Source organism: Chenopodium quinoa, unplaced genomic scaffold (assembly GCF_001683475.1).
Source record: "Chenopodium quinoa cultivar QQ74 unplaced genomic scaffold, ASM168347v1, whole genome shotgun sequence".
NCBI lineage: Eukaryota > Viridiplantae > Streptophyta > Magnoliopsida > Caryophyllales > Amaranthaceae > Chenopodium > Chenopodium quinoa.
The window spans coordinates 144,461-154,978 of record NW_018744315.1 but is presented as its reverse complement, the minus strand read 5'-3'; the positions used below and the strand labels follow the sequence as shown (position 1 = coordinate 154,978).

At 35.4% G+C, this 10,518-nt stretch overlaps 1 pseudogene; it reads left to right on the top strand.

Annotated features, from left to right (window-relative positions):
- The first annotated feature begins 3,006 nt into the window (after nucleotides 1–3,006).
- Nucleotides 3,007–9,722, top strand: LOC110696239 (annotated as a pseudogene).
- The last annotated feature ends 796 nt before the right edge of the window (nucleotides 9,723–10,518 follow it).

The window sequence follows — 10,518 nt, the reverse complement described above, 5'->3', positions numbered from 1 at the left end:
ATTAATATTTTGGGACAAATGGAGAACAAATGTGTTTGGATACAATGGTTAAGAAATCTAGACTTCTAGAGGGGGTTTGTGAAGAAATGGGCCTCCATGTTTCCTTTAGATCTTACCAATCCATCTTAAGATTTTATGAAAGGAAAAGAAATTGCTTTCTTCTATTTTCTTCATTTATTTTCTACTCAACTGTATGAAAAATGGTGTAAATGTATCAATCATTCAATCTTTCACTATTTTCTGAAAATCTTCTCATCGTCACTCATTCTAATTTGTGTGAAATTTTGTCTCATACCAATCTTTTATATATGACATTTATGTATAGCCTAATCCGTATTATATAGTTATCTTGCCATTTAATTTATGGTTTTTACTATGTATATTTACACTCCGTGGTAAATTAATCATACATGGCCTAACGCGAGCTGAGCTTGTAATGAGTCGAGTCATTTTGAATTGTGGCGATCCCTACCCCATCGATAGGCCTCTAAGGCGAAAACTTCCCACGCTTTTACACCTCAAAACCAGCAGTCCATATATAGCTTCAAGTAAAACCCAAACTTCTCTGTAGAAGGTCAAAATTGCACAATATTTATTTGTTGCATTCAAAGTGATGAATGTGCCTCATCGACCCTGCCTAATAGTAGAATAAATCTAATAGTACATGTACCTTTCGAATTTGTTGGATATTAGTGGGCATGGGCATCAACTCCTATCACATAGCTATCCAAGATGAATTGTCTGTGGTCACTGCCTTTATACCGCTCTGCTTATTTTTAAAGCTATGACTTGTTTTGATCTTCCTAATCCAAATCTCCAGTATACTTTATCTTACAATTTTACAAATAATTACCAAAATATATGGATTTAATTTTAATAAGGTAAATAAAAGCACCCTAACTAGACTTTTATTTTGTTTTAATCCAATATTTACGGGTCAACACTTTAAAAGTGAGAGAAAAAAATAAGATAAAGGGTTCTTATTTTCAAAATATCTCTAATATGAGTTAATCACAATATCATATGTAGTACTCCGTATAAATAATCTATCTAGAATAATGATAGACAATTCTAAGAAATCATTTTGTCGTGATCCAAAAAGGACCTGGAATTTGATACTCATACAGCTTGCTACTTACTACTTGTAGCTTTTTCCAATAGTTCCTTTATCTTGCAATAATAAAATACTTAACTAGCGTATAGACCTTTATAGATATTATGTCTTACTTGCATAATAGCTTCCCTCCACACCAATTTGATGATATAAGAACTCGTGGTTTGGACTCCTTGTTCCCGCCTTTAAGTATCGGCCGTCACAAGCTCCGACCACCCGCACTCCGTCGCCAAAAGACGTGGGTGCTCTTGTGATTTAATAGCCCGCTTGTGTTGCTTCGGCTCACAAGCCCCTCTTCCGCACAAAGGCTAGCGCACGCCGCACGTTTCGGTGCCAAAATCCCGGACTGTGACACCTGATCTGATTTTATATGTTATGGCTGAATATCTAGTAAGTTAATGAAATAAGTTAAATAGAACATAGTCTCCAATCATATTATATAATAAGTATACAAAATGTATAATAATTTATAAAGTATGGAGTAATATATCTTACGGAGTATAATATTGACTACAAACGGATGTTTTAAGTTTTTCTACGATTACATAAAATATTGGCTATCCAATCGCGCAATATAGCCTCAAGGCATCAAGCATACTCCCCTATAATAATACTTCCTTACCTCATCGTATAAGCTCATGAGCTAATCATTGGCCCATGCTCTTATTATATTAATAGTATTATACCAGTATTAATCCATGAAATTCGGATCAAATTGATTTCATGTTAATTGAAAAAGGTCTATACGTTAGTTATTAGGCAGATACTTGTATTAGCTAGTCATTAATCAATATGCCATTTTTTTATTTTTCCACGAACCTAATAATTTGTTGTCGAGTGTTACTTTGTTGACTTGAATTCCTATTTCACGTCCTAAAGTCAAGCGGAATCTAGTTCAACGACATATTGCCAATTTCCGTTTAAAAAGAGAATAATTTTAGCATCACATCACCGATTCTACAATTGAAATTATTTTCACATATTAGAATTTAATCGCAATAATTAAATAATTTTTTATTAATCAAATTTAAGTTTAACTTGATAAAAAAAATAATAATAAATAATACCAACGAGGTTATAAATCCCTTGTGATTCCTTGTTTTTTTTAGTCCACATATAATATGAAGTACATAAGAATACAAGATGTATGAGTAATAAAATTCAAAGAAGACAAGATGCATCGAACAATAAATAAAACTTTGAGAAGTAATTTGTGTCCTACATTAGCTATTTAGTTACCGTTTGATTAGCCCTAAAAATATGACGATGTCTCCTACGATCAAATCTTTGAAGGAGCTTTATAAACATCTTTGATTATCTAAGTCATCCCCCTACAAAGACTCCTACCAAGTATAATATAGCCAGCAATCACCTTATATGCTACTATTAATACACACTTAAACGTATATCAAGATTGCTCATTCTTACTTTATTTTTTTATTACATGAATAAATGTATGATAAAATACTCTTGATTACCATAGAATGCATAGTGCATATTCATCTTACATACAAGTATATACTTTGTACTTTTGTAGTCGAACTTTCACAATAGGATACCTAATTTAGAAGTGTTAATTCGAGTAATTGAGTCGGATTAAGTTGGATTGAGTCTATTTCAAAGTTAAGTCATGTTAAATAATTGTATTCATACAAGTGGAAACCAGCCGAAAATCCATCCCAATAATCACGCGGAAAAAGGTTGGAACATTTAAACGCCCACCTCCTCTTCTCTCTCTCCTCATTCTGTCTCCATTTTCCAACCAACCAATCCCCATTTTTTATTTTTCTCCCTTTAAATAAATAAATGAACAAAACTAAAAATCCAAATTTCCATTTTATTTCCTTCCATTTTAAAATAAAATTAAATACTCGTATAAAAAAATTCCTCTATAAAATTTCCCTTAATTTCTTCAACAACATTTCTTCCTCCTCTTTCTCTCTCTAAAAAAAACAAACTCTCCTCCACCATCCTCTCTCCACCGCCTCAACTCGCCGGAATTTCGCCGCAATTTCTCTCTCATCCGCCGGAACCACCGTCAATGGCGGCGACGAACGTGGAGGAGCTAACCTCCGGCGCAAGCGGCAGAATCATTCCTCTCTTTCACCGAGCTAAATCAATGGCGCTTCTCCTCTTTCCATCCTACAATTTCCTGAAAAAATTCATCATTCTTTTCTACTCTTCCTTCCTTTGTTTCCTCCTCCTTCTGCTGCCGCGTTCTCAACGGTTTCTCCGGCGGAGGTGTCGGAGTCGGAGCCACGGCCGGCGGCGAAGTTCCGGCGGAGGAGATTGTTGGAAGAGGAGGAAGATACGCGGCGTCGTCGTGCGCTTGCTGAAGCGTTGGAATGATGCCGGTTAAGATTGATGGAAAGGAGGAGAGAGAAAGTGGTGAGGATTGTCATTGGAGTACTTCGATTTTCTTTGGTGTTCGACGAAATGCCCTCTTTTGCCGGTCTTGGTTCCCGGTTTCCGGTAATCCCAAGTACGTTTCTCATTTTTTAAATTTTGTTTTTAATTATATAATTGATTTGATTTCGTGTTGATTGGGGATGTAATTTTCTTGGAAATGTATATTTTTTATTTGCATGTTGTTAATTGTTTAATTAAAATTGGATTTCTGGGTAATTCTAGGTTTGATTGCCTGACATTCTTGGTTTTTTTTTATTATTATTTTTCGGAGGGTTTAATTAATACTTGTACTATGTTTGGAAGTTACAGGAGTATTTTGTGATTAATTTTTTTGGGTGTTAATTGAATTAACTTTGGGGTTTGGCTTGTGGCTTAGCTGAGTTTATGTTGGAGATAAGCGAATTTCTGTGCAATTTTGATGGAATTGTGACATTAATCAGTTTTGAGGCTGAGTTGATTGTTAAGGAGTGATCATTTTTTGTTTCCTAATAATGATGTCTGTGATGGTAATTATATTTGTTTTTCCGGTGACGAATGAGCTAAGATTAAAGAGATGCTAGAGTTGAGAGGTTGAGGATTCAATTCTTTAGTGACCAAAGTTTTAGAATAAGGAAATGAGAAGCAGTTTAAGGGTTAGATGAAAATGAGGGATTGATGGTTACAAGTCATAATTGTCATCAGATTTTTCATTAATTTGGAAAATTTGGGTTTGAATTATCTTCATTATCCAATAATGATGAACAAATTTTTTGGGTTGTTCGGGCAATTTAATGCTAGGTGAGGAGTTTGGTTGCTTAAATTGTACTATCATTTTGAGTGATTGTGTGTTTTGACGGTTAGAATACTACTTGTAAGGGATTCTTTTGGAAGTTAATTGCTTTGAAATGTTCTTATCTTGTTTTGTCCAATTTGAGTTTATTATTGGATGTGGCACATTGACTGTAATGTACTAATCTGGCAATTTGATGGTGCAAGTTATTGATATTTTAAAAATATTTTGTGAAATTGAACAATCAAAGTCTTGCTCTTTTCTTTGTTTTTTTTTTTCTTTCTTTTGGAGTTTTTATCGTTCATTTGCCATTTCTGGTTCTCTGTTTGTATATTGGCTTGTTGGGGAGGTTGTTTCAGTTGTGTGCTGAGCTTTCGGTGCAAATTATGCTTGTCTCACTTGTTGGTCTATGTCTATTTTTTGAAATAGCTATTACTTGTTGACCATTCAAAGTAATGGAGTGAGGAATGGTGAGAAACTGAGATTTGCATGGGAAATGTCAAATGTGTTTAAAAAGCTCTTGCTGGAGTAAAATCATAAATGGTTTGACTAATTGTCCTTCAAGGAAGCAAGAGTAAATTTGCATATTGTACAAGTCTTTCCTTATCTACATGATAGCTGAGTCAACCTATTTGAAGATAATTTTCCTATAACTATAATTATCCACCTAAGATACCAGACCAGCACTTGATCAACTTGAAACGTAAGGCTTTTTAAATTGAATTATTCCTGGTGTAGGACATGACTACCTCACTTGTTGACTATGTCTTTCTTATATAGCTTACCTAACAAGCACCCCCTTCGTCTCTTAAAAATTGCCCCACTTTCCTATTTGATTGTCACTTCAGTTTCCCCTATTAACTACTTAGTTACCTATTCCCACTTAACACCTCACAAGAAGAATGAAAGAGAGCGCCATATGTAAAACTCTTTCTAGCTCTTGAAAAGTGATAAACTTCTTCAGGGGCAAACATTAATGGACAAAGGGAATATTAGTGTGTAGGACTCAATGCCCCTTCTTGTTGTATTATCTATTCAGCTCTTCTAGAAGGCTACCTACAGAACAAGGACCGCAAGTTTAGGTTTTTTTTTGTTTGTGTGTTGGGGGGAAATTGGGGGGGGGGGGGGTGGGGTGCTTCATTGAGGGCCTAAATTTATGGACCTCATTTGGATCATTGGATGAATATTGACTTTAGCTATAAAAAGATATGGAGTAGTAAGAAAGTTAATTGCTTATGTACTTGAAGACAGAATAGAGGTATCTTAGTCAAAATATATCAATTAGAAATCTTCTCTTGTGGCTTATAAGAGTTTCAGGGTTACATCAGTATCCATTTACACTGTTTCTTGGAAATTAATGTGAAGAGGTGTGGAGGAGGAGTGAGGGGTAAAGACTAAAGACCGGATAGGACTGTTGGTACTCTAGGGACTTTTCTTATCTCATCTTCTGGTTGAGTGCTGGGCCAATGGTGTCTTTATTAATGGGCAGTTTCTCATTTCGTCACAGTCTAATATGTGATTGGAAATTAGACTGTTCTGTGACTTAATTATGCCTCTGTCCATTGTTGATGATTAGAGACAGCTAAGGCAGGGAAAGTGGGAAAATTCATTGAATATTGGGAAGAGTGAAAAATGGAAAAGATATGATGCATATTTTGCTGTTTTATGTCCAATTACTCAATACATATATTTTGAGGTCCTTGATAAAATGTGAACACCACACTCAAGAGTTAACTTGTATATGTTATTGGCTAAGAAGGATACATTATATTAATGTTGGAACACAACAGTGCTAGGACATAGTCAGTTTTGAAGACATGCATAATAGAAAATCTGGCTCTTTTATATCAGTTGCATCAAGTAACTTGTCCTCAGCAGGAGACATAGCTCTGGCCCTTATAGGATACTCAAAGTCGTTTTTAAAGTTGTTATTGTATGCCTTTATTCCAAAATAAAATTTCTCTTCATTTTTGGTACAGATAATTAGAGTGATATCACTGAAATATTTTCCTTTTCGTAGCACCTTTACATCTGTCAAAATCTTGTACTACAATCAACTAATCGTTGAAGAGGCATTTTAGGAGATAACATGTACCTTGACTACCTTGAATTTTCATTCTTGAACATCTATATTTAATACAGTCATGTTGAACTTAGTGTGAATTCTTTCTATAGCTGTTTGCCTTTCAAATGCCTCTGGTTAACTGGTTTGGAGTGACATATAAGGTGTTATCTTGCTGTGTATCATTCTTCATAAAAAATTTTCTTGTTCTCTTAAGAAGCAAGAGGTGACGAGGTGTTGTTTAGTGCTTTCCTATTTACTGGCTATGCTTGTACTCCTTAGGAGGACGTGTTCTGGTAGTTTATGATGTCTTGGTTGCATATTGAAGTAGGGGTGACAAGTGATTTGTGTAATATTTTAATGATAAAGCATCCTTTTTAGAGTTTTGCCATTTTTTTTTAAAAATTTCCCTATGCTGGTTTCACAAGCTGCTAATTTGAGCAATTTCTATTTTATACATGGGTCTTCCGTACACCCACATGAGCTTATAAAGATATTGGGGTGCACCGTGTGCAGTTACACCCTGTTGTATAATAGACACCTTAGCAAATCTAGCCCCATAGGGTAAAACATTTCATTTATAACTTATTTAACTGTTGTGCATGATCACTTATTTTTTAAAGTGTTGAATCTGTTGCATTAGTCTTACCCTAGCAGCAAGTGAAAGGGTTAATAATGATACCCTCTTAAACTGGTTGTTTTTGTAGGTTGTCATATAATAAATAATGACGAGTTCATGCAATAGTGATAAAGGTTCGATTTCAGTAGAAGATTTATTGTGTGATGTACCTGCTTCCCCCTGGTTTTGCATATCTGTGGTATCTGAAGCAAAACTACCTGCTCTCTGGAATTTTGAGAAAAATGGCACCATAGTTTTTCTACATTATACTTACTAGTTTTTATATGATTTCAGGGCATTATCATAATCATTCATGGACTTAATGAACACGGGTAATTAATGAGAACCTTCTCAATATTCTTTTGCTGCCTGCAATGGTGGTGTGAGCAGCTTTCCGTGTCTCTCAAAATAACCTGATTTACTTTTTTGGTTTATTTGCAGTGGAAGATATGCTCACTTTGCAAGGCAATTAACCTCTCGCAACTTTGGGGTGTATGCTATGGATTGGATAGGTATCTTTAGTAATTAGTTTAGTTAGCCTTTTTTTTCATTTTTTTTTCTTTTTTTTTTTTTTTACTACTAAAATGTCAAATATTGAGTTATTACTGTGGTGGTCTTCAGTTGTCCTATGCTGTGACAGCTCGAATCTCATTTGTCAGATTATTGCTTGCCAAGCATGTCTTGCATGGAGGCTATGGAGGGGGTTACTAAGTGAATTATTAAATAGGATATATTTCTGAGTTGAAGTATAAGTGGCTGTATATCTTATGCAATATGTTAGTCTCACAGTTCTGCAATTAATACCATCACATATGATAGTTGGTGTGTTGTATCTTGTAAAAGGTATTCCGTAGAAATTATTATGTATGCTGCATTCTGGTTTTGGTATGTTTTTCAACAAAGTAATCGCATATAAAAAGTATGCACATGCAACAGATTGTAAATTAGGAGTTTAGGACACTGTTAATTTTGCGTTTAACAAAAAATAAATTCAATACCGGATTTTCCTTTTCAGGATGATTAATCTAGGATCCTCATTGTTATGTTTCCTCTCTTGTAGGCCATGGTGGTAGTGATGGGTTGCATGGGTTTGTTCCCTCCCTTGATAATGTTGTTGCCGATACGGTGAGTTGGAACTTTATCGATTTCATTCTTCTCTTGTGATTTTAGGATCTCAAGCATATATACTAGTAATGTATCAAATTATTCTTGTAAACAAAAGACCTCCCTCTTAATTAATTCTATGCCTAAAGTTAATGTTAATGAGCTCCTTTCGCTAATTTCTTCTATGAATAGGCGGCTTTCTTGGAGAATGTTAAAATCGAGCATCCTGGGGTACCTTGCTTCCTGTTTGGTCACTCTACTGGAGGTGCGGTGGTTTTAAAGGTTAGTGATCTCACTTCTACGGAGTAGTTGATACTTTGGAGGTTTTTACACTCTTTAGGATTAGAAAATTGGCTGAATTTTTCCCTGACAGTGCATATACTCTGTTCTTTTACAGGCTGCTTCATATCCTCACATTGAAAGAATGGTTGAAGGAGTTATACTGACCTCACCTGCCTTGCGCGTTAAGCCAGCACATCCTGTGGTCAAGGTATATTTGTACTTTGTACTATAGCTTGAAATTCTTTGTGGGAGCATACTTACTAATTTTATGGCATATCATACACTAACCTTTGATATCAATTGCCTTAGCTTATCATATAAGTACCTTATTAAGGGCTGGAAAATTCTCCCCATAAGGCAGCTAGCTGAGATGCATAATTGTTTTATGTACTCTTATTGTATGCCTTTTTGACTCCATTACCCATGCCTTTGCATGCAAGATTATCATGCAAGGTCAAGGGATAGAAAACACGTGTAAATAAAATATGAGGGTAACCATAAATTTACTATGCCCTGTTAGGCTGTTACTGAATTGATCCAAATCTTTTGTCTAATTTACTAGTAAAGTTAATGAGTACTGGGAGTATTTTGTTAGATAAGGACCAAGTCGCTATACCTATTTGCTGACCCTGGTTGGTTACTTTGCCTCAAGTCTGGCCGTAGTATTGGATTTTGGGGTATAGGTTGGGGTATAGGATGGGGGCCCTTTGATCTGACAAACCTAACCTCGGTCATGCTCCCTTCACACACACACACACACACACATACACTGACGCACATATACTGATTTACATACACAAAGAATAAAGGAAAAAAAAATAAAAAAAAAAGAACAAGAAAATGTCAGGGAGAAAGTATAGATGCTTATACTTATGCTTATGCTTGTGCTGCTGTCTATGCAGGTTGTAGCCCCTGTTTTTTCCTTGGTTGCTCCAAGATTCCAGTTCAAAGGTGCTAATAAGAGAGGCATTCCAGTTTCCAGGGATCCAGCTCAACTTCTTGCAAAATACTCTGACCCGCTGGTTTATACTGGTCCCATAAGGGTCCGAACTGGGCATGAGATCTTGCGCATCACTGCTTATCTGACACGCAACTTCAAATCTGTCACTGTACCATTCTTTGTTCTTCATGGAACAGCAGATAGGGTGACTGATCCACTGGCTTCTCAGGATCTCTACGATCAAGCAGCCTCCAACTTCAAAGATATAAAGCTTTATGATGGCTTCTTGCACGACCTCCTCTTCGAACCTGAGCGAGAAGAAATTGCATGGGACATTATTGACTGGATGGAAAAGAGGCTAAACGTGGCTCAGTATTTTGGAAAATTAGTTGATTGATTAGGTGTTACTCAACATTCAAAAAAGAGGTTGGTGATTGCTAATCACTGAGAAGTGTTTATAGTACTTCTGTCCTGCATAAAATATCACACTGATGCCATAATCTGAACCCGTAATAGCATGTGGCAAGTATGTTTGGACAGAGGCAGTATTTGTTTTTAAAATAGTGTGGAGTCTGTAAATTGTATAGCATATAGTCAGGTCTTTTTGGTAGATTGGTGTGTCTGATTACAGTTGCAAACTGTTTTCTGGCAAATTTGCCTTTAAAACGTTTGCTGTCATCTGTATATGTATATGATATGAAACTGTCGTTTTAGTTGTTTTGGGGTGTCCTATAGCCTACCTGGATTTCGATGAGAGCGGAACGTTTGTACAGGTCTAGGTGTAAACAGTCTTACTCGCAATATAGAGAGGCTGATTAATCTTTATACATATATTTTTTTTGTCAAAAACTCGAAATATTGGGTGTTTATATATATATATATAATTTTTTTTTGGTAGTTAGCTGTATTGTTATTGAAACCATAGTCTGAGACTTGAGTAATATAAATGCCATTTACTACACATATTATCTAAATTCTAAAATATTTTATTTCCAAACTAATAAGTGTAACAACTGGTTTGCAGCTTGCGTATTAGAATAATGTTGTTTCATTTAAAAACAAAATGATCCCTTAATCCCTAAATCAGGTAATAGAATAAATAGGCATCGCATTGACTAAACTGCAATAGCACCGTCCAAATCTTGCATCAGTTGATCCTCTTTCGTTTTTCTTTTATAAAATGGCAATTAACTTCTGTCTTCTCTTTATTTGTATGTTC